The sequence below is a fragment of the Diorhabda sublineata genome, chromosome 1 (genome assembly GCF_026230105.1).
Source record: "Diorhabda sublineata isolate icDioSubl1.1 chromosome 1, icDioSubl1.1, whole genome shotgun sequence".
NCBI classification, from domain to species: domain Eukaryota; kingdom Metazoa; phylum Arthropoda; class Insecta; order Coleoptera; family Chrysomelidae; genus Diorhabda; species Diorhabda sublineata.
This window is the reverse complement of record NC_079474.1, coordinates 11,554,095-11,579,353: the sequence shown is the minus strand read 5'-3', so window position 1 is coordinate 11,579,353 and position 25,259 is coordinate 11,554,095. Positions and strand designations below refer to the sequence as shown.

Sequence of the window (25,259 nt, the reverse complement as noted above, 5' to 3'; positions counted from 1 at the left end):
AATGTAGCAACTGAATTTCTTTAGCATTTTTTGTTCAACAAGTCATTTTCAAGGTAGCATTTATTCAAAAAACTGTTTCTGATCGAAAGGATCGGTGCAATTTTTCGCGAACGGTTTAAGCAACTAAATAGCAAAAATTTTACATGTTTTGCTATTGATTTTTGATAATTTGACACTGCTACATTGAGAGACTTCAATTTTTGTTCAATATTTTGTATAATATTGAACATTTGCTTATTTTTGGAAATCTTAGATGTTGCTGATGGTTTTTCGTTTTGTCTTAACGATAATAATTTTTCAAAATTTCGTATGTGTGCCTTCGGTAGTTCAAATTTTATTGTTATTGCTACCGATTTCTCTAATTATCAACATTCCACATATTCTATTCTACTTTTATTACAAATTCCTTACATTTTATACACTATTTCTTGAGTCTCTACTTACATGATTGGTAATAATGAGCCTTTTTCCCCTTCCAAATGTAATTTTGAACTTTGATGTAGATGAGTTAGAACTATAAGTATTAATCATAGGGGTTAAACTCAATTTTGCATAGGGGCATATATTAAATTTTGAATTCGTAGGTGGACCATCATGTTCTAGGAGTTAAATAAAAGTTATGTGCATAAAATTCAACAATTTTTGTCTGTGCGTTATTTTTTTTTTAACAATAAAAATACCAAAAAATCAATAGAAATTTTGTTTTTTGCGTTTTGCGCTGAATCTAAGCTAGAATTGTATTTGTTATTATAAGTAATATTGTAGAGAATTAAAAAATATTCACACGACATTTTTTTTTTAATTTAACCGATATATCGATATTTATCCCTCGAGATATCGATTCCAATATTGATATTTTAATAAATATCGATACCTCGGTACATCGATATTTTTTTCATTTCCGATATCCCTAAACGCTTTAAACAATCCAATTTAGTTTGAATTTCGTTTCATCTAACAAAATTCATTTGGAAATTTAAAATTTTGACGAATGCGAAACTATCGCATGCGCCATAATTAAAAACATATAAATATATCAATTTTGGTGATAGCTTAACATTGCAACCGGAAAATTTCAAAATCTACTCGTTAAATTAAAAATTATATGATAGTAATCGTTCTCATCAGCTGTGACTCAATAATTTACAGTTAATTGTCATAATTACACATTTTTTGACGTTTGACAATAATATAAACATATGTCGATTGTTTCTGTCAAAAGGAATCTTTCCAGACAACCCCCGTATTATCAAAAGTGATATTTTCAATTAATGGAACAATGTTGGGTAAACGTGAAAGCAATTTGTTAAGTAAATACCCTGTGGGACGTATAAATATTAGAAAAAAAAAACATTTGCCGAATTGGATGGAAATGTGTATTGACAACACCTAATGGGCTTTATTTATTTAGTAAGCTACTGAGTAATATGCGGAACGTTTTGAAAATTATTTCAAATGAATTCATAACGTAGGACGAATTTGTTATTAATATTTTAAGCGAAATAAGATTGGTTATTTCATAGTTTACTAACGTAAAGTAATAAATAAGAGAATAAAACATCTTAAAAAAAGTATAAAAACATTTTCATATTTTTCTAATTTACAAGCTCAAAATTGTTAGTTAATGCTATAAAAACTGCTCATAAATCTTTTACCATAAACAAATTGAGGTTTGACGTTTTTGACGTACCAGAAACGTTCTGTTGTGCGTTATCCAATATAACATCAATGAATGGAATTAACTCTAATTTTGGCAGTTGATCAATCAACTAATTTAGGATAAAATCATCATAACAGGTGAAAATAAGCAACTGCACATCCCGAATTTCTCTTATATTGTTCCAGTTTCAAAATAAAATTGGGTCGATAAAGTTCATTGGCCATTAAATGAATTGACGTCATCTGTGTTTGTGTCAAAAACAAACTATCTTACGCGAAACTTTATACATTTTTGAAGTTAATTCAAATTTACTTTTAGATTACCTTACATGTTATGATACACTGTTACAATTATAATGAAACAATAATTATCTATATTTAAATAGTGTTTCAATTGTTTTTTTTTTTGAGAAGTTAAATTGTTATGAAATTGAGATTGTCTTGAGAATAATTCAAGTTTGATGTTTAAGATGATTGTTTAGAAGTAATAACAATTAAGGATAACCGACGAGCTCAAACGGCGCGGCGTTTTTCGAGAATAACCTCGTTCTTCGCTATTATAAAATGCAGTAAACAAACAAATTTAGTTCACTCGAGACCAGCAGCCATAATTCTCTGTTTGTTGTGTAATTTAGTAGAGTAAAATGTCCGGGCAACATTGTACTTAAATCGAAATCGATAAAAAGCCAACATCGAATACTGAAGAATTTAGAATTTACGTGAATTTTATATTCTAAAATGGAATGCATTATTTTCGTCCACTACTGTACTATAAAGCATTATATTATGTCTAAACTTGAGGAAATGGTTTATAAGATATCAAATTTTAAGTTATTTCACCTAAAATGGTTTACTAACATCATAATTAAATTGAATATTTGGTCATAGGAAAATATTTGAACGTATTATAACGAATCTAACCTTGAAAATATAGTTGATTAAATTATTAAAAACTTACCGAATCTAAACTTTTATTATCCTTAGAATTCACTTAATTTGTATTCATATATTTTGTTAAGCACTCACAAACACACACACTCACCACTTCTAAACATAATTCAATAATTTCCTTGTAAACAAATGAAATCGCTAAATAGATTTTTCCTCCATTATATCACTGGTATTTCGTATAGGCAACACATTTCACATAATGTCTTGAAAGCATTTGATTCTAAACGTATTGAAATAAGTAGCATTGAGACTTTGGAAAATTGAATATTAAACTATATTTTATATTAATATCGAAAATTTATACACATAAAACTATTTAACATATAATTGAAACGATTTGTATTAATATTGCGTAACGATGATCCACCTTTCGTTTACAAAGTCATACTGTTTCTTTCCAAGCCTTGAACTGTCAACTTCATAACGTGATTCCCGCCAAAGTAGTTTTTTCATGCTCTCGATGTTTTCCTGGAATCAATTTCTCCTATTTATATTATATTTTATATATATATATATATATATATATATATATATATATATATATATATATATATAATTTCAATTATTCATTTTTTAATAATTAAAATGATTTGACAAACATTAGAGTGTTGATACACCGAGGAGCGTTTCGAATATGTGTCATGTTTATCCAAGGTCTTAGCTAAAGTGTATTAATTTTCTTGGAAAGAAAATTGCGTCACTTTTCCTCTAAATACGGGTATTATTTACTCAAATGAAAAGAGGAAAAAAACAACACGCCGTTATATCACATCACACATCAGTAATAATATAAATTATCTGCAAAACTAGCTATTAACTGAATATTGTCGCCTTATCGGACTATTTCATTAGCTCTAATGTACGTTTATCTATAGTACACTGTAAAAATACCTGAGTTTGATTACTTAATTGACTAATAACATGTAATTCAAGGTTGGAAATTATAAACTAAGGTGAAAAAACTATACGAACAACAATTATGTTAAGTTTTCACTTCATTTCGTCCCACTTAAAATTTAATTTCGTTTCACTTCACTCCATCCTACTTCATTTAACTTTTTTCACTCCACTTTATACGATTTTCACTCACTTTTTATATTTTGCTCCGTTTTACTTCAATTTATTTCACTTTACGTGCATTTATTCGACTCTATTCCATTTAATTTAATTTTTAATTCACTTTATGTCACTTGCTTTGACGTCATTTCACATTTTTTCATTCCATTTCACTTTATTTCACCTCACATCATTGTGTTTGATGTTTTATGATTATTTTCTACAATTTTGGGATTTTCACCTTATATAAACCTCCTTGTTTCTATCACTATTATAACATGTTGCATTCCTCTAGCTTTACTTCAACTTACGTCACTTTATTTTAGTTTATTTCACAGTGGTTCAATGCATTTCGCTCCATTTAATTTAATTTTATCCAATTTCACTTCATTTTACTCAATTTCACTCTAACATTGATTTAATTTCACTTTATTATGCTTTACTTCACTTCATTACTGTTTTACTTCACATTATTACGGTTTTACTTCACTTTATTACGGTTTTATTTCACTTTATTACGGTTTTATTTCACTTTATTACGGTTTTATTTCACTTTATAACAGTTTGTTCAACTTTAGTTTGATTTACGTTATTTCACTCAACATCATCTTATTTTATATCGATTTACTTTACGTCTCTTCAATACACCCACCTCATGTGAAACTCTTCTTCTGTTTAATTTACTTCTTACTCTCTCACTTCACTTTATATCACTTTAATTTCTTATCATTTCACTTTATTTATTTTATTTCACTCTGTTTCACTTTATAACGTTATATTTCATTTGATTTCTCTCTTTTCCTTTTATTCCACTATATTTTACTTACCTTTTTCCATTTTTTTTGTTTAGTCCAATTTACTTTCTTACTATTTCATTTTTTTTATTATTCTCAATATTTAATTAACTTCAAGAGAAAATTCTTTAATTTCCAATTTCACTGTATGTGAAAACAGTTTTTCTCGTCGAATAGTCATAATAGAGTTCAACAGACCCTTTATACATTAATGGAACTTCTAATGCCATATTGGCCTTGTTTATTAGCCACATTGGCATCTTCTATATTTTCGTACATAAAAGTCCGCCTCCCTTGATCGGGACATAAATTTTAACAATTCCCCGGTTCGTCTTAAGGAAACGAACATTTTCCGGAAATTGATATTCGTTCTATAATGTTAAAACAGTTTTGAATCAGTCGAATATCAATTAATCGACATCCTGTATAGTGAAAATACAAAATGTTACTTCAATAATTCATAAATATCAATGGAATTTTCAAACTATATAATTTTGTGGTATTTAGATTCAGAGCCGTCCCTGTTTAGTATACCGCCATTATTGCATGGACGCTGACAGTTTATTTTCATCGAACTGATTGTGCCATAAATATTGTTTAGTAGAATTGAAGCAATTGCTATTCAGTTCACATTTATTGCAAAATAAAAATAAGGGTTTCTTTAGAATATGTTCCGTTTAATTTTCGACTGTATCGATCTATTTCATAAATATAAATAGATATACGGGTTTTATAAATAAGTTTCATTATACCCCGTATAGTACAACATGTATTATACTATAAATTTGTCACAAAATTCAATTTAAAGTACTCAACCCCTGGTTACGATACTGATGTTATCTGTCTTGTTTATCATCTTCGTTTCTACAATATTTTAAGCTGTTTTCGAAGTCAACAGTCGGGAAAATGAGCAAAAACTCTCATTAACTGAAAAAAACTTCGGGACAGACTGTTCGAAAATTGATTCACGAGATTTGTAACAAGAAAATTTTCTTCTAAATTCACCAATTACGTTTAAGAAATGAATACAAGTAACAGAATAAATATTTTTTACTTCATCAAGACGATGACGTAACGGTATAAAAGATTGCAACGTTGTCATATCATCGATCAAATTTTCCTTCTCCACTCAACCGAAGATCATTATTAATGCTCTATTTGAAAGCAGACTTAGATTTAAATTTTTAAGAATTCGATTTCCGAGTGGGTTTTATCACTTTTCTGCTTGTAAAATCCCAAAAACATCCACCCACTAGTCGCATAAACTGCTCCAAGGAATCATCTAACCATCGTCATCGTTGGAACCCTTCCAAAACGTTACGTCAGAGAGTGAAGAAGTTTTCTAAAGTTGTTTGTTGTGAATCGTACGTAGGCGTCATGAAAGACTGATTATTTTACGTTTTTAAATTACATATTTGCATCGTTCATTTTAATTTGAGTGATCACATCAATTTAATGATGATTATAATTATTAGCGCCATCTATAGTTGAATAAATTGATCATTTAAACAATGCTGAAAGTACAAAATTAAATATTACGAAGTGAAGTTAGCTGAAAGGCAGATCCGGACTCGTTACTAATTATTTATTTTAAATATCATCCAATAGTCATCCACTGTTGATGCTTATGCTTACATTTAATGGAGTTTATACATAAGTTGTCTTTCAATATCGTCCTATTTGATACTCCTAGCAATAATTGACGACAAGGAGAATAAAGTGTGGTAGATAAGTTGAGTTACCCTCGTACACGATGTGTTTTATAAGAAATAAGATTATTTCAAAAGTATACTCAATTCTAGGTACGTTATGATTACCAAAAACATGATATCTTCAATAATATTTCATTTTCTTATAAAAATACAGGGGAAAGTGAAAAAAAACTTATTAGAAATAAATTGGCGTCCAATGAAGTGGTTTCTACGCGTGGTGGGATCGTCTAGAGACTATACACTCCGAAATGAAATATTTTAATGGGTTTCAGGTGGAAACCGCTTGGGAGCTGTAAGATGAAATTACTTCTGAATATATTTATATCAAAAATTACATTGTTATTGGCTATGTGGGTGTTCTTTCAGGTTATTTGCATCATAATTTCCCCTTGAATCAGAAATTCAGTAACATCGATACTTATATTCAAATATACGAGTTTAGTAGTTGTGATGTTGGACAATCTATGAGAGATTTAAGCAAATTTATGAATATGAGAAATGAATTGAAACAAAAATTGTAAATTTTTGATGAAATACGAAAATAAATCATATCAGTTCTGTGTTGCAATGCCTTTTCGACTAAGAGCTACTCTATTTGGGGATTTTCGACCTCTACTTGTTGCAAAACTGACGCCTGATCGTCTCTTCTTCTGTTTTATAACTTTTCAGTTCTGGTAACCGTGCTATGTGTAATAAACACTTGAGTGGTCTCTTAGACATAAAAAATTTTCTCATTCGACCCTTCGTTTCTGAGCTTGAGTAACTTGTACAGGAATAATCTGTACAATCTGAATAATTTATCATTTCAACACGAGAATTCTTTGATAGACGAAACAAGGTGAGTTTTTTTCATAACCTAGAAAATTTGATCTCTACGAGCCGTTACTGGTAATAGTTAATTTAATTTCCATTGGTAATAACGTTTCCTGTTTTTTTAAAGAGGAATGAATTGTCATGACGAATTTTCGATTCCCTGGTGATAATGTTGGTTAGAAACTTTTATTAATAACTGAAAATTAATTAATTCGTAAGATTCTTTTTGTAAAAATCTTTTGAATAGTGTATCAGTTCCTATAAGTTATATTCCTCTATGGAAAAAGCTTTCTATATAGTTATTTCCAGATTTTTTATTCCATTTTACTCAAGGGAAAACTTTAATTGAATCTCTACCTAAGGGAAATTGTTAGGTTCAACAAATAATATGATCGATAGTTTCATTAAATTAAGTTTTGCAATTCTCTGGATACGCACTATATAAAAACGAGGGTTGCTTGATAAGTTTCATCTACATAGTCTCCTTTTAAATCTACATGGTGTATTTCACAAGACATAATCGTATTTTTCGTACATTTAGGTACAACAGGTGTTGAGATAGGAGTAGTGAAAAAAATTTCTCGAACAATTTCTAACTAAATTTTTCTTCAGGGGTTGTTATTTGTACTGGAAAGCTCATTTTTTAAACTGATTTTTCCATTTGGGGTGGTTTTTAAAGGTTTAAACGATAAAAATATTCAATTATGTGTTAATTATCATGACATTATACTAAAGGGTGTGACCAATCATTCGAAAATATAAACCCGACATTATTATAAATTCATATTAGTTATTTAAATAGAATATTAATTTATTAACAGTAGTTGAATAATTAATATGTAAATTGATGAAATGATATATTAAAATAAAGAATCATTATAAATAGCGACTGTTATCTCGTCTTTTATTCTTAGAATCAATTAATGTCAACTCGATTCATAATCGCATTAATTCATTAACTTTCTCTTTTCATTTTCCATTGAATTCATTGCGTTCATTGTTTTTCTTCTGTTGAGTGACAAGTTTCATTATTCTGTTTTAATAATATGTGAACAAAAAGTGTCAAAATGTACCATTTCACAATACTGATATTTTATAGTATACTAGCTGACCCGGCAAGTAAATGCTGGCAAAACATGTTGGTCAATTCCTGTTGAATCTTTCTACAACTAACAATAGCAGAAAGTTGATTTGGTATTGGTCGTAGTACTGGTAGTACTACTCCTAAATAATGTCAATGGTAGTTAGTTGAAGTAGTTATATCTCTTTTCATTTCCCCTGTAGTCTAAAATATTTACTTATCATCTATCAACATGAAGAAACACTTTATTTCCTTTGATTTTATAATAATATTTATAGATGAAGTATCATCGAAATCTTAGTAACTTTTGGTAACTAACTACAAATTTTTTTCTGCCTTTCATACTCTTTTTCAACAATTGTCACTTTTTTATCATACACTGAGAGTAAACACTCATAATTTTTTTTATATTGTAACTATTTTGGGTTCCAATTAAGCTCATCATGTTAATGTGTGTTGTCGGGGTTCTTTGCAATATTTTGTTGTGTTTAAGAGGTATAAAAATTTTGTATGCTTTCAATTTCCCAATGGGGCGCCACTCAATTTTTTAACCTAAACTGAGAAAGTATACAAATAAGTTGAGGTATCTTTAAGAATAAAGCTGCTTGTTGAAAATAAAATACAATGATCTATATTTGAAGTTTTAAATTACAAAAAAACCAAGTTAAAAAAAATTACCTGCAAAACTCATGAGTTTGTTGGTTTACAGAAAATTTTACAACAAAAGAACTAATATGAGTGGATCTGACCTTTAGCAACACATAAGGCTCCCTACTTGTCACGAAGAATACAAATAGGACCATATCCATAGAATGCAGTTAGCAATTAAAAAAGTTCATTCAGTTAATTATCCCAGATTAGGTAGTCAAACTTTGAAGTTAAATCCAAATTAAGGTCGTTCAAGTTTTAAACCCCAATAAAGGTCTGTCCAAAACTAGGTCCCTAATTAAATTAAAAAGAAAAATGTACAAAATGCAATCTGTGAAAATTTCGCCAATTTATAGACTAATAAATATAAAATAAATAATATAACTTAAATTTTTAACATTTCCTGAATGCAATAAAAAAAAGGTAGTCTATAATTTGGAGAGTAACCTAATTCAAATGACAGTAATTAGAAATATTTCTGGTTTTACAAAAAAAAGATCTTACCTTCCTTTTTAACGAAGGGAACTTATATCTACTTCTTATTAGAAGTCACTTAACAATTTTTGAAATCGACGGAAGGCTCCTTTAGGCCGGCAAATCCGCTTTTCAAACATCTCTGGAGAAATTAATCTTCACGCTAGCACGCAAAGATTATATACACGGTCGCAGACCAAAAGAACAAGGTAATTATCTCTCTGCCAATATAAAATTGGGTCCAAATTTAAAAATTTATAATCAAATCCATAATGAAAAATTCCACATCGGTTGACAGTCAAAAAGAAAATATGAATGAAGTTAGCAGCAGACTTCTTGAGCAAAATCGTGTCACACGTCATGACGACAATCTAGCCAGGTGCAACAATAGCTCAATTTCATAATCACCAGCTAACAAATCATTCATCAAAATCACCTTTCAACGGACTGAACAACCAAAAATCAATATCCACAAAATACTGCACGAATAACTTAATTCGCGAACAGTTAACTAGATGCTGCTCGAACCTTTTAAAGGGGAAGCAGCTTTGCTGTTATAAGCAATATAATTCTGCAACCAGTAATACCACGTCTGGCAAATTTCGAATAATACTTGCGTTTATATCGTATAATGTTTATAACAACAAAAGTAACGCAAGCTGTGAGCAGTGAAAACGTTACAATATAATTATAAGGTTATAAAATTGACAATACAAGATTCAACATTAATTTATAGGTTATATATGATTATGTATTTTAAAATTTAATGTTGATAAAAACATTGGTAATAAAGTATATATAAGGTATTTACTTTTATATATAATAAGAATATTCAAATAACTGATAAGTGAGGTTAATTTTCGAGGTATAAATAATGTCATTATAAAATCAATATTTAAAATACTTATAATAATCTCCAAATTCCTTCATATTTGTAAGTAAAATGTCAAATTAACGTAACCTAAAAACAGGTACAGAACAGAACATTAACCAGCTGTCAGAATTTTGACAGAATTTCTTATAAAATAAGACATCAGTTTATGATTTCAAATAATTAAAACGATTTAATTGAAAAGAAGTTATGTATAATATATGACAGGTCTAATATATAAGAAATTCATACAAATATAAATCACCTGTGCAGGTGAGCGAACGTGTAGCGTTAGCGATTTCTATGTCTTTATCCGCTGCCGCTGATGTGTCGCCAGTCGGTCCGGGATTCCGCTTTTGTTCCCTGAACCGGTTGCAGGATGTAGCTACCTCTTCTCAATTCCGAACGATCGATCAGGGCGCCGGGACGCGTCAAATTGCACTTCAATATGCATCAAAGTACAACTACAATGTGATTTAAAAAAAAATTCACCGAATTAAAACGTATATGAAACTTGCACGTTATAGGGATATTCTATAAGTCCTTTTTACGTGTAATTAAATCCCGGGGAAGTTAGACTATAATATGAATCAATATACTGATAGATCATTAATTATTTGATCGAGAAGTTTCCTATGAAATTTGTTGGGAAACATCGTCATCTGGGATTACACGAAAATGGTATAGCCCAGTAAATAAGTAACAAAATATGACCTTTATGTAAAACTGAATAATTGCGTTTAAAATCATATAAATATATAAATACAATGAGACAATTTCGTGAAAAATATTCAAATTTATTAATAAAATGTGAAAAATATCGAAATTCGTACGTAAATTGATTTCGGTTTATAGTCCAGTAATGAGGAGAAAAAAAAATGAAAATTACGTGAGATTCCAGAAGTACATGGCCTGAACTAGAGATGGCAGTAGTGGATTTGCCAATATTAATGTATTAGATAGTACACAGTCTATGAAACATATATAGTCCAGTAAATAAGTAACAAAATATGACCTTTATGTAAAACTGAATAATTGCGTATAAAATCATATAAATATATAAATAGAATGAGACAATTTCGTGAAAAATATTCAAATTTATTAATAAAATGTGAAAAATATCGAAATTCGTACGTAAATTGATTTGGGTTTATAGTCCAGTAATGAGGAGAAAAAAAATGAAAATTACGTGAGATTTCAGAAGTACATGGCCTGAACTAGAGATGGCAGTAGTGGATTTGCCAATATTAATGTATTAGATAGTACACAGTCTATGAAACATATATAGTCCAGTAAATAAGTAACAAAATATGACCTTTATGTAAAACTGAATAATTGCGTTTAAAATCATATAAATATATAAATAGAATGAGACAATTCGATGAAAAATATTCAAATTTATTAATAAAATGTGAAAAATATCGAAATTTGTACGTAAATTGATTTGGATTTATAGTCCAGTAATGAGGAGACAAAAAAATGAAAATTACGTGAGATTCCAGAAGTACATGGCCTGAACTAGAGATGGCAGTAGTGGATTTGCCAATATTAATGTATTAGATAGTACACAGTCTATGAAACATATATAGTCCAGTAAATAAGTAACAAAATATGACCTTTATGTAAAACTGAATAATTGCGTATAAAATCATATAAATATATAAATAGAATGAGACAATTCGATGAGAAATATTCAAATTTATTAATAAAATGTGAAAAATATCGAAATTCGTACGTAAATTGATTTCGGTTTATAGTCCAGTAATGAGGAGAAAAAAAAATGAAAATTACGTGAGATTTCAGAAGTACATGGCCTGAACTAGAGATGGCGTTAGTTGATTTGAAAATATTAATGTATTAGAAAGTACACAGTCTATGAAACATATGTTTCAAGTTTGAAGACGCCATGTTGTTTAGTATTTGTTCGGCAGCCATCAGTAATAAACGTTCTCAGTGAATTTGTTAACATGCTCATAGTTATTTATTTAGAAGGCATTAGTCCAACCAATATAAAAGCTAAACTAGATTGTACTCTGGGTGAAACTAATCCTTCGTTATTAACAGTAAAATATTGATTAGCAGAGTTTAAACGAGACTGGACGACCTGCGAAAACCAGCATCGCAATGGTCGACCAAATGAGTTAACGAATCCATTTGGCCCATTTCGCACCAAACCAGTCCAGTTCATTCGCGTCTAGTCAAATTTTGTTCAGTCAAGTTACTTCCAAAATTTGCTTTCGCACTGAATCGTTTTATACGATTTGCCAAATGCCGAACTGCATCGGGTGTATCGACGGTAAACACACACTGTCGAATACAGTGTCCACCAAAAGTTAATTGGACGTAGTTGAGCAGAAAACTTCCAACCCACAAATTATAAAAAATGAGTTTTTGCTTTAACAAACTTTAAAACTGCCGTTTTAATAAATTGCAGAAATCGTCCAAGTCAAATCAAATGTTTTTGTAACAACTGATTGATTCTTAAAATTTTCGCAATAAGTTTTGGCAAGTCTTGACGTTTTGGCATTTGACGGGACGCGCTTAGTATGAAACCAGATTTACACATTCTCTTTGTTTTAATGGTAAGTTAATATTTCCATTTCAAAAGCGTCCGAGTTGACTGGACGCGAATGAATTAGACAGACTTGGTGCGAAATGGGCCTAAGAGTTTATTTGCAAGGTCTTGTTGCGATGGAACAAAAACAGGTTCGAGAAAGTGTTTCCATCGAGTGTTTGACAATGTTTCGCAGAATTTTTGCGCCGTTTCATAACCATGGATGGAATGTGGGTCCACCACTTCACACCAGAGACAGAAGATCAATTAAAACAATGGGCTGAAAAGAGAGAACCGGCAAAAAAGAAAGCAAAGACTGATCCACCTGCAGGCAAGGTTATGGCGTCAGTTTTTTGGGATGCGCGTGGAGTAATTTGTATTTTTATGTATTGAAAAAGGCAAATTTATTAACTGCTAGTATTATCCGAACTTATTGCAACGTTTGAGCGAAGAAAACAAGCAAAAACAATCGCGTTTGGCTATGAAGAAAGTGTTGTTTCATTAATACAACTCAGATCTCAGATCCGTTATTTCAATTGCCAAAATTAATAAATAAAAGTTTGAATTGCTACCTCAAAAACACTATTCGCCAGATTTAGCCTCCTCGGATTATTTTCTATTCGAAGATATGAAAAAATGACTCTGTGGTCAAAGATTTTCCAGCAATAAGAAGATGATGTCGAACTTATTGAACATCGCTGGGAAAAGTGTATGGAGCTAAATTAGATAACGTTGAAATTTATATATTAGGTCAGATACTTCTTGGATCATCATCGTATATTTCTGGTGGTTCGTTTCAATTTTAGGGAATTGAGATTAATCCTAAAGCTAATCAATTACAAAAGTATGAAATTCGATGTTTTTTCAATCAAAATAACACCTCTAAATGTGAAATAAATATGTATATATATTGTATATTTTTAGAACGTTTCGATCTTTAAAAACCACCCCGAAGAAAAAAATTTGTTGTAAAAATGATATTTTCGTATTAATTCGATCTTAAACTCAAAAATTAGTGAGATTTAGTATACTCGAGATACGACAATCAGGTAAGTGATCATTTTTTCAAAGTTTCAACCCTTAAAAACTACCCCTTTTCGAGAAATTACACCAAATAATAAGTTTTTTCGTATTAATTCGATCTTAAACTCAAAAATTAGTGAGAATTAGTATATTTGAGATACGACAGTCAGGTAAGTGCTCATTTTTTCAACGTTTCAACCCTTAAAAACTACCCCTATTCGAGAAATTACACCAAATAATAAGTTTTTTCGTATTAATTCGATTTTAAACTGAAAAACTATAGAATTAGAAATCTTGATATACGACAGTCTGTTAAGTGATCATTTTCTCAAAGTTTCCAGCCCTTAAAAACTACCCCTATTCGAGGAATTACTCCAAATAATAAGTTTTTTCTTATTAATTTGATATAAAAGTATTAAACTATAATTTTTGGGTTTTGGATTATGATATTTATTAACCCTCTCATTTCTTTGATATGGTAAAAACCACCCTTATTGGGAAAACTACTTGAAAAATTAATTTTTTCATATCAATTTTATCTATAATTGAAAATAATCATTATTTCAAGTTCTAGGTCTTGATAATTATTATAAAATTGAATATTTTTATTGTTTAAGACTTTAAAAACCACCCCAAATTTGAAAATGAGTTGAAAAATTGAGTTTTTCCGTATTAATCGGATATTAAAATTTGAAATTAGTATCATTGCATATTCTAGGATATGAAAGTCACATAAATCCTCAAAAACCATCCCCCTATTTGAGAACTTACTTAACTTACTTGAAAAATAATTATTGTTTAAAGTTTTAGGTTATTATAGATACAATAACCTTAATTTTCTTAATGTTTCAACCCTTAAAAACAACCCCTGAAGAAAAAATTGGCTACGAGAAGAAATTCTTCGAGAAAATTTTTTTTCGCTACCCCTATCTCAACACTGTTGTACGATGAATGAACGAAAATTACCAAAAATTGTTCACTTTTCTATTTTTATGAACAAAATTTCCAATAGAACGTCGAGTTTTTGAAATTTTCGAAAAAACAGTTCAAACATGTGAATTTAAATAAAAAATAAACATTTCCAATCATGTATGTCTCGTGAAATATTAGTTTTTCAAGAAATATACAGGATGAGTAGATGACGTGAAAATAATGCTGTGACATAGAAAAAATTCCCATAAGACGCCTCGTTTCTGAGTTGTAGGACTTTAAAGTTTACAAAATCCATTTAAATATATTTTCGAAATTATACATTCGAACATTATGAATTTTTAATGAAAGATTTCGTAAATCCATGTAATTTGACGGAATAAATACTATCTGAAAGCCAGGGGCGGCTCGTGCCTAATGGTTAACAATTCGTAATTTTCACAGGGTCAACCTGTATAATCTAAATATAGCAAAAATGTATTTTTCAATCGATTTTTTTGACTGACAATGTACTCGTACGTACGTTCAAAGTTTTAGGTTGTTATAGTTACTATAACCCTAATTTTCCTGTGTCAACCCTTAAAAACTACCCCTATTCGAAAAACTACTACAAATAATTAGTTTTTTGGTATTAATTCGATCTTAAACTCAAAAATTAGTGAGAATTAGTATTCTTGAGATACGACAGTTGGGTAAGTGATAATTTTCTCAACTTTTCCACCCTTAAAAACTACCCCTATTCGAGAAATTACTCCAAATAAGTTTTTTGGTACGAACATTATGAATTTTCAATGGAAGATTACGTAAATCCATGTTATTTGACGTAATAAATAATTTCAACGCTACTATCTGAAAGCCAGGGGCGGCTTACGCCCGATGGTTAACGATACTTAACTTATACAGGGATAATCTGTACAATCTGAAGATAACAAAAATAAATTTTTCAATCGATTTTTTGTTTAACTCGATAAAATTTATGGTTTTGGAAATATTTTTAGATCGTTGTACATAACAAGGAAACAGTTGGTTTTAAGAATATATTCTCAAGAAAATAATCATGAAATGTAATAATTTACTCACGATTACTTCCTGTTAATTTGCACGTCGATTCAATTCAAATAATCGTTAGGGGAAAATCAAAAATTACTACACGAATAACATTTAATTTTTCACGACCCTCGGGAATTTACAATCAATTTAATTTATTTACACACTGTGTAAATAATATAAATTTACAAAATTTGACATGTAGGACATATTTTCATTAAAATAGGTCCTTTCTTTAGCTATAATCGTCTGTTTGGACCACATGGATAAATACTTAACCTATTCGAAAGGTCTGTCTGTGAAATAACTCACATTTGGATTTATCTCTATGGCGGGTTACACACGATGCGGCAAACATTTTTCTTGCTATTAGCACGCAGCTCGAAGGCCAGCCTGTAATGTGTAACTGGAAATCGTTAGGCTCACAAAACATACTCAATAAGAAGATCCACTCCGCATGTAAGTTTCGGCAACACAAATTTAGTTCTGCCACTTACCAATGGTGGCGCTGGTGCAATAAAAATATGTAATTACGGTCAATATCAATTGTCACATACACTTTGATGATGTTTGCTCTAAAAGGGATGTAAAATTCAATCCTCAACATCAAATTATTGTTGGTGGAAAAATAATTTTGTGGAAATAGACTTTACAAATTTTAATAGAAAAAATTTGAAGTATAAAGCTATTCCGTCTATTCCTATCTCTCATCTACCTTCATTGTCAACTACCATTTATTAAGATCGCAGTTTTGCCAAAGTTCGTGATTGTACAGGATGTCCCACGACGAGTTAAAACTATCTATCTGTATATATGACAAAATACTCGTAGCAAAATCATGAAAATTTCTACGGTTGGGTTTTAGGATACGATCTTTTTAACTAAAATATTTTCAAAGATGGCTTTTTTCCGGTTCTACCGGAAGTAGACTGTACCTTGTTACTTTAAATAGAACACCCTGTATATTAATACATTTTTGAAATTTACGTAAAATTTTACTATACTTTTGTCTATAAACTTTTTTCGAAGAATGCATACTTTTTGAGTTATTAATTTTTTTGTAAAAAACTTTACTCTTGCAGACCCTTATAAATTATTTTTTTACGTGGATATCCTTAAAAATATGAAAATGGTTTCTATTTGCTTGCTTTAAGCAAGGTCAGACATATATGAATCTATGTTGAAAAATTCTTCATACTATACAGGGTGTGTATAAAAAGTGTTCAAAGTGTAACTTCTTAAATTTCAAATTTCTTTATTTTTTTATATAGAACCCCACAGTTTTTTCTATTTTAATGCATTCAGGGGTAAAAAATAAGGCAAATTCATGTATACTTTCCTATACCGAAACCGTATCGTTATCCAGATATTAAAAGTTTTCTGTAAATTTTTAGAGATACAGGTGTGTTAAAGTTAAATTTTGAACACTATTTATACACACCCTGTATAAAATGAAGAAATTTTCAACATAGATTCAAATACGTCTGACTTTGCTAAAAGCAACCGAACAGAAACCATTTTCGTATCTTCAAGAATATCTTCGTAAAAAAATAATTTATAAGGGTCTGCAACCGTCAAATTTTTTACAAAAAAATTAATAACCCAAAAAGTATACATTTTTCGAAAAGTTTTTAGACAAAAGTATACCAAAATTTTATGTAGATTTCAAAAATGTATTAATATACAGGGTGTTCTGTTCAAAATAACAAAGTTACAGTCGACTTCCGGTAGAACCGGAAGTTTGCCATCTTTAAAAATATTTTAGTTAAAAAGATCGTATCCAAAAACATACAAGTATAAATTTTCATCATTTTACTATAATTATTTTGCCATATACAGATAGTTGTAACTCGTCGTGGGACATTCTGTATAGTAAACCAAGAAAATTCACATGCTGTAAAAACGGCAAACCCGTAAGTGAAACTTGTCATTTTAAAGAAACACATCCACCCCAAATCTTCGTAATACAAAAAAATCCAGCATCTCTACGAGATTTTTATTTATAGAATTCCGTAAATATTCCAATGACATAGAAAAATATGATTTAGGGTGTTTAAGTAATATATCCTTGTTATTATAGCTATAGTTTTCCTCGGAATCTTTATTAGTGTCATAATTGTTCAAATCATCTCTTACGTAAAATCACAATGGAATTTAGAACTAGAAAACTCGTGCTCAAACGCTTCTTGTGATGACAGTATTCTTAGAAAAGGCTATTGACGAGTTGTAGCTTTGTTTTACAAAGATTCAAACATTCTTTGGGGCAATCCAGTCGGGCAAGTACCTCCTGAGTGTTTTTCCTTCCTATAGAAACCACAGAAAGTGCTCCAGGATAATTAGGAATGCTGTTGATCCTTTTCAAGATGTGATATTTCAATTTTCTTCCTATAGAAGCTACAGGAAGTGCTCCAGGATAATTAGGAATGCTGTGGGTCCTTTTCTAGCTGTGATATTTCGATTTCCTTCCTATAGAAGCCACATAAAGTGCTCCAGGATAATTAGGAATGCTGTTGGTCCTTTTCTAGCTGTAATATTTCCATTTTCTTCCTATAGAAGCCAAATAAAGTGCTCCAGTATAATTAGGAATGCTGTTGGTCCTTTTCTAGCTGTGATATTTCGATTTCCTTCCTATAGAAGCCACATAAAGTGCTCCAGGATAATTAGGAATGCTGTTGGTCCTTTTCTAGCTATGATATTTCAATTTTCTTCTTATAGAAGCCAAATAAAGTGCTCCAGGATAATTAGGAATGCTGTTGGTCCTTTTCTAGCTATGATATTTCAATTTTCTTCCTATAGAAGCCAAATAAAGTGCTCCAGGATAATTAGGAATGCTGTTGGTCCTTTTCTAGCTGTGATATTTCAATTTTCTTCCTATAGAAGCCAAATAAAGTGCTCCAGAATAATTAGGAATGCTGTTGGTCCTTTTCTAACTATGATATTTCAATTTTCTTCCTATAGAAGCCAAATAAAGTGCTCCAGGATAATTAGGAATGCTGTTGGTCCTTTTCTAGCTGTGATATTTCAATTTTCTTCCTATAGAAGCCAAATAAAGTGCTCCAGGATAATTAGGAATGCTGTTGGTCCTTTTCTAGCTGTGATATTTCGATTTCCTTCCTATAGAAGTCACATAAAGTGCTCCAGGATAATTAGGAATGCTGTTGGTCCTTTTCTAGCTATGATATTTCAATTTTCTTCCTATAGAAGCCAAATAAAGTGCTCCAGGATAATTAGGAATGCTGTTGGTCCTTTTCTAGCTGTGATATTTCGATTTCCTTCCTATAGAAGTCACATAAAGTGCTCCAGGATAATTAGGAATGCTGTTGGTCCTTTTCTAGCTATGATATTTCAATTTTCTTCCTATAGAAGCCAAATAAAGTGCTCCAGGATAATTAGGAATGCTGTTGGTCCTTTTCTAGCTGTGATATGTCAATTTACTTCCTATAGAAGCCAAATAGTGCTCCGGGATAATTAGGAATGCTGTTGGTCCTTTTCTAGCTGTAATATTTCAATTTTCTTCCTATAGAAGCCAAATAAAGTGCTCCAGGATAATTAGGAATGCTGTTGGTCCTTTTCTAGCTGTAATATTTCAATTTTCTCCCTATAAAAGCCAAATAAAGTGCTCCAGGATAATTAGGAATATTGTTGGTCCTTTTCTAGCTATGATATTTCAATTTTCTTCCTATAGAAGCCAAATAAAGTGCTCCAGGATAATTAGGAATGCTGTTGGTCCTTTTCTAGCTGTGATATTTCGATTTCCTTCCTATAGAAGCCACATAAAGTGCTCCAGGATAATTAGGAATGCTGTTGGTCCTTTTCTAGCTGTAATATTTCCATTTTCTTCCTATAGAAGCCAAATAAAGTGCTCCAGTATAATTAGGAATGCTGTTGGTCCTTTTCTAGCTGTGATATTTCGATTTCCTTCCTATAGAAGTCACATAAAGTGCTCCAGGATAATTAGGAATGCTGTTGGTCCTTTTCTAGCTATGATATTTCAATTTTCTTCCTATAGAAGCCAAATAAAGTGCTCCAGGATAATTAGGAATGCTGTTGGTCCTTTTCTAACTATGATATTTCAATTTTCTTCCTATAGAAGCCAAATAAAGTGCTCCAGGATAATTAGGAATGCTGTTGGTCCTTTTCTAGCTGTGATATTTCAATTTTCTTCCTATAGAAGCCAAATAAAGTGCTCCAGGATAATTAGGAATGCTGTTGGTCCTTTTCTAGCTATGATATTTCAATTTTCTTCCTATAGAAGCCAAATAAAGTGCTCCAGGATAATTAGGAATGCTGTTGGTCCTTTTCTAGCTGTAATATTTCCATTTTCTTCCTATAGAAGCCAAATAAAGTGCTCCAGTATAATTAGGAATGCTGTTGGTCCTTTTCTAGCTATGATATTTCAATTTTCTTCCTATAGAAGCCAAATAAAGTGCTCCAGGATAATTAGGAATGCTGTTGGTCCTTTTCTAGCTGTAATATTTCCATTTTCTTCCTATAGAAGCCAAATAAAGTGCTCCAGGATAATTAGGAATGCTGTTGGTCCTTTTCTAGCTATGATATTTCAATTTTCTTCCTATAGAAGCCAAATAAAGTGCTCCAGGATAATTAGGAATGCTGTTGGTCCTTTTCTAGCTGTAATATTTCCATTTTCTTCCTATAGAAGCCAAATAAAGTGCTCCAGTATAATTAGGAATGCTGTTGGTCCTTTTCTAGCTGTGATATTTCAATTTTCTTCCTATAGAAGCCAAATAAAGTGCTCCAGGATAATTAGGAATGCTGTTGGTCCTTTTCTAGCTGTAATATTTCAATTTTCTCCCTATAAAAGCCAAATAAAGTGCTCCAGTATAATTAGGAATGCTGTTGGTCCTTTTCTAGCTGTGATATTTCGATTTCCTTCCTATAGAAGTCACATAAAGTGCTCCAGGATAATTAGGAATGCTGTTGGTCCTTTTCTAGCTATGATATTTCAATTTTCTTCCTATAGAAGCCAAATAAAGTGCTCCAGGATAATTAGGAATGCTGTTGGTCCTTTTCTAACTATGATATTTCAATTTTCTTCCTATAGAAGCCAAATAAAGTGCTCCAGGATAATTAGGAATGCTGTTGGTCCTTTTCTAGCTGTGATATTTCAATTTTCTTCCTATAGAAGCCAAATAAAGTGCTCCAGGATAATTAGGAATGCTGTTGGTCCTTTTCTAGCTATGATATTTCAATTTTCTTCCTATAGAAGCCAAATAAAGTGCTCCAGGATAATTAGGAATGCTGTTGGTCCTTTTCTAGCTGTAATATTTCCATTTTCTTCCTATAGAAGCCAAATAAAGTGCTCCAGTATAATTAGGAATGCTGTTGGTCCTTTTCTAGCTATGATATTTCAATTTTCTTCCTATAGAAGCCAAATAAAGTGCTCCAGGATAATTAGGAATGCTGTTGGTCCTTTTCTAGCTGTAATATTTCCATTTTCTTCCTATAGAAGCCAAATAAAGTGCTCCAGGATAATTAGGAATGCTGTTGGTCCTTTTCTAGCTATGATATTTCAATTTTCTTCCTATAGAAGCCAAATAAAGTGCTCCAGGATAATTAGGAATGCTGTTGGTCCTTTTCTAGCTGTAATATTTCCATTTTCTTCCTATAGAAGCCAAATAAAGTGCTCCAGTATAATTAGGAATGCTGTTGGTCCTTTTCTAGCTGTGATATTTCAATTTTCTTCCTATAGAAGCCAAATAAAGTGCTCCAGGATAATTAGGAATGCTGTTGGTCCTTTTCTAGCTGTAATATTTCAATTTTCTCCCTATAAAAGCCAAATAAAGTGCTCCAGGATAATTAGGAATGCTGTTGGTCCTTTTCTAGCTGTGATATTTCGATTTTCTTCCTATAGAAGCCACAGGAAATATTTAGGAATGATTAGGAATTCTGTTGGTCCTTTTCTAGATGTGATATTTCAATTTTCTTCCTATAGAAGCTACAGGAAGTGTTTAGGAATAATTAGGAATTCTGTTGATCCTTTTCTAGCTGTGATATTTCGATTTTCTTCCTATAGAAGCCACAGGAAATATTTAGGAATGATTAGGAATTCTGTTGGTCCTTTTCAAGATGTGATATTTCGATTTCCTTCCTACAGAAGCCACAGAAAGTGCTTCAGGATCATTAGGAATGCTGTTGCTCCATTCCTAGATCTCATATTTCAATTTCCTTACTATAGAAGCTACAGGAAGTGCTTAGAAATAATTAAGGATGCTTTTGCTTCTTTTCCAACCCTATTGTTTCTATTTCTTTTCTATAGAAGCCATAGAAAGTGCTCTGGACTTATTAGGGACTTTTTGATGTTTATTCTATTAATTGTTTCTTTGATATATTTCGTTAGAAATAACCATTCTTTTAGTTACTTTCTTTGTTTGTACCATTCTTTTGGTTACTTTCTTTGTTTGTACCTTCTCTAGATACTCTTAATTGAATCATTCGTCTATCATCAGCTATCCGATATGTTCTTAAGTCCCTTAATCTTCATAACCACTTATTTATATCGATATAAGGCTATCGATTCTATCGAAGTTTACGTTAATATCTCTATTGGTGCTTTCCACTATTTCCTGATAATTTTTTTAGCCACCAGTCTTTGTTGTAACAACTTTTTCTATTTCTGATCGTTTTTTTTTTTGATTTCTTATCCGAGCTCTATTTATAGAACTAATCCGTCCCTTCCTGCTTCTTCTCGTAATTGAATTACGTGTTCCAGGTCCTTTCACGCCGTTCTTCCATTAGGAGATAAATTAATCCTTGTCTCGGTGTACACACACCTCATACAAGACGGTAAATTTAATTATAAATAACGTAGTTTTAAGATTTTGTTGATACAACAGCTCCAAATATGTTGAGAAATCATTTTTTAGTCATTTTTAGTATAATCAGACCTTAGCATTACTGAATTTCGTAAAATTTCACCTTTTTGTACAATTACTTTATTTCTATCATTTTTATCACAATCTGGCTACACTGTATTTGTATTCGAACAGGACCTGACTGACCCCTATTTCTCTCAATATTTTTCTATGGATTATTTCATTAAAATCAATTAAATTGTAGGAGAATTTTGGAGACAATCGGGATTCTTCTTTTTTCAATACTGGAATTTATTCATGGATAATTTACCTTGCAGTAAAGTTATATAATGTAATGATATGATTTATTTGACGTAAATGTTTTGTATTTTCGTTGTCCTCGGTATATTTATGTATTCAAGCCGGTTGTTCAAACTTCCAGTTGATTCTAGTTGATATTCAGCGAAGTCGGGACTTATCAGGCTCATTACTAATTCATACGAGGTAACTTACTAGCACGCGTTGAGAATGAAGTGGTTGGGCTCTTGGTCTTTCAACGCCCTCGTGGAAATTCATTAATTGACTGATGTATTTTATGAATACGAAAAAAAGGGACGCAAACAAGATTTGTTCGATTTCAAAATAAAATTCATATTTAGCAACAACAACAAGATATTTCTGATTAATATATTTCGATTCATTGGCGAAGTTTTTGAATATCGGTGTTGATTTGTGGAAAAAATTGAGAAATTGAATTGGAAATATCGGAATTAATTCGTGAATTCGGGTAATTTCGTGGAAATTATTCAAATTGATTGATAAAATGAGGCAATCGATTATTAAAAAATTAATTCATGTAAAAATTTGTGCAATTTCATAAATATACTTCAAATTCATCAACGAAATTTTATATTTCTGAGAGAAAATATGGAAATTTGTTCATAAATTAGAGAAATTCGATTATAAATAATGAATTTATGCAAAAATTCGTGCAATTCCATGCACATACCTCCAATTCGTTAATAAAATGTGACAATTTCGAGAGAAAATATGGAAGTTTGTTCATAAATTAAGGAAATTCGAATATGAAAATATGAATTTATGCAAAACTTGATGCAATTTCATGAAAATATTCAAATTCATCAATAAAATGAAGGAGTTACATGGACAATTTGAATTTGACAATTAAATGAAGCAATTTTATGGAAAAATGGAGTTCATCAAAAAAATGAAGAAATTTCAAGAAAAGCATCAAAATTCATCGTAAAGATGTGATAATTCCGTGAAAACATAGCGAAGTTTGTTGATAAAATGGAGAAGTTCGATAATCAAAACTGAATTTATGCAGAGATTTGTACGATTCCATGGAAATACTTCAAGTTCGTTAATAAAATGTGAAATTTCGTGCAAAAATATCAAAATTTCGTCATGAAATGGAGAAATTTGGTAACTAAAAGCTGAGTTTATGCAAATATATGTGCAATTTCATCAAAATACTCCAAGTTCATCGAAAAAATTCTGAAATTTCAAAAGAAACTTAAGAATTCAATGATAAAATGTGACAATTCCATGGAAAAATATCGAAATTTGCCCACAAAATGGAGAAATATGATTGTAAAAACTGAATTCATGCAAAGATTCGTGCAATTTCGTCAAAATATTTTTAATTCATTGATAAAATTTAACAATTTTGAGAGAAAAATTGGAATTCGTCGATAAAATATGACGATTCCATGGGAAAATACCAAAAATTATTCACAAAATGAAGTTATTCGATTATAAAACTGAATTCATGCAAAGATTCGTGCAATTTCATAAAAATATTTTTAATTCATTGATAAAATTTGACAATTTTGAGAAAAAAACTGGAATTCGTCGATAAAATATGACGATTTGATGGGAAAATACCAAAAATTACTCACAAAATGGAGTTATTCAATTATAAAACTGAATTCATGCAAAGATTCGTGCAATTTCATCAAAATATTTTTAATTCATTGATAAAATTTGGCAGTTTTGAGAAAAAAACTGGAATTCGTTGATAAAATATGACGATTTGATGGGAAAATACCAAAAATTATTCACAAAATGAAGTTATTCGATTATAAAACTGAATTCATGCAAAGATTCGTGCAATTTCATAAAAATATTTTTAATTCATTGATAAAATTTGACAATTTTGAGAAAAAAACTGGAATTCGTCGATAAAATATGACGATTTGATGGGAAAATACCAAAAATTATTCACAAAATGAAGTTATTCGATTATAAAACTGAATTCATGCAAAGATTCGTGCAATTTCATAAAAATATTTTTAATTCATTGATAAAATTTGACAATTTTGAGAAAAAAACTGGAATTCGTCGATAAAATATGACGATTTGATGGGAAAATACCAAAAATTACTCACAAAATGGAGTTATTCAATTATAAAACTGAATTCATGCAAAGATTCGTGCAATTTCTTCAAAATATTTTTAATTCATTGATAAAATTTGGCAGTTTTGAGAAAAAAACTGGAATTCGTTGATAAAATATGACGATTTGATGGGAAATACCAAAATTTACTCACAAAATGGAGGAATTCGATTATAAAACTGAATTCATGCAAAGATTCGTGCAATTTCATCAAAATATTTTTAATTCATTGATAAAATTTGGCAGTTTTGAGAAAAAAATTGGAATTTGTTGATAAAATATGACGATTCCATGGGAAAATACCACAAATTACTTACAAAATGAAGTTATTCGATTATAAAACTGAATTCATGCAAAGATTCGTGCAATTTCATCAAAATATTTTTAATTCATTGATAAAATTTGGCAGTTTTGA

The 25,259-nt window shown here is 30.4% G+C and overlaps 2 protein-coding genes across 3 annotated transcripts in view; one reads left to right on the top strand and one right to left on the bottom strand.

Moving 5' to 3' along the window:
• Window positions 1–9,476, bottom strand: part of LOC130452386 (D-beta-hydroxybutyrate dehydrogenase, mitochondrial) — a 36,006-nt gene extending 26,530 nt beyond the window's left edge. Inside the window, exons 1-3 of one of the 2 annotated variants that reach the window (XM_056791633.1) lie at window positions 9,219–9,476; window positions 8,745–9,008; window positions 2,618–3,078 (exon numbers count right to left, since the gene is read on the bottom strand). The gene's annotated coding sequence lies outside the window, so the exon portion shown is untranslated. The remainder of the gene's footprint in view (window positions 1–2,617; window positions 3,079–8,744; window positions 9,009–9,218) is intronic. The other variant, XM_056791635.1, reaches the window with a different exon arrangement.
• LOC130452388 (uncharacterized) overlaps window positions 1–25,259 on the top strand; it is a 64,594-nt gene that overhangs the window by 10,759 nt on the left and 28,576 nt on the right. The window lies entirely within an intron of this gene.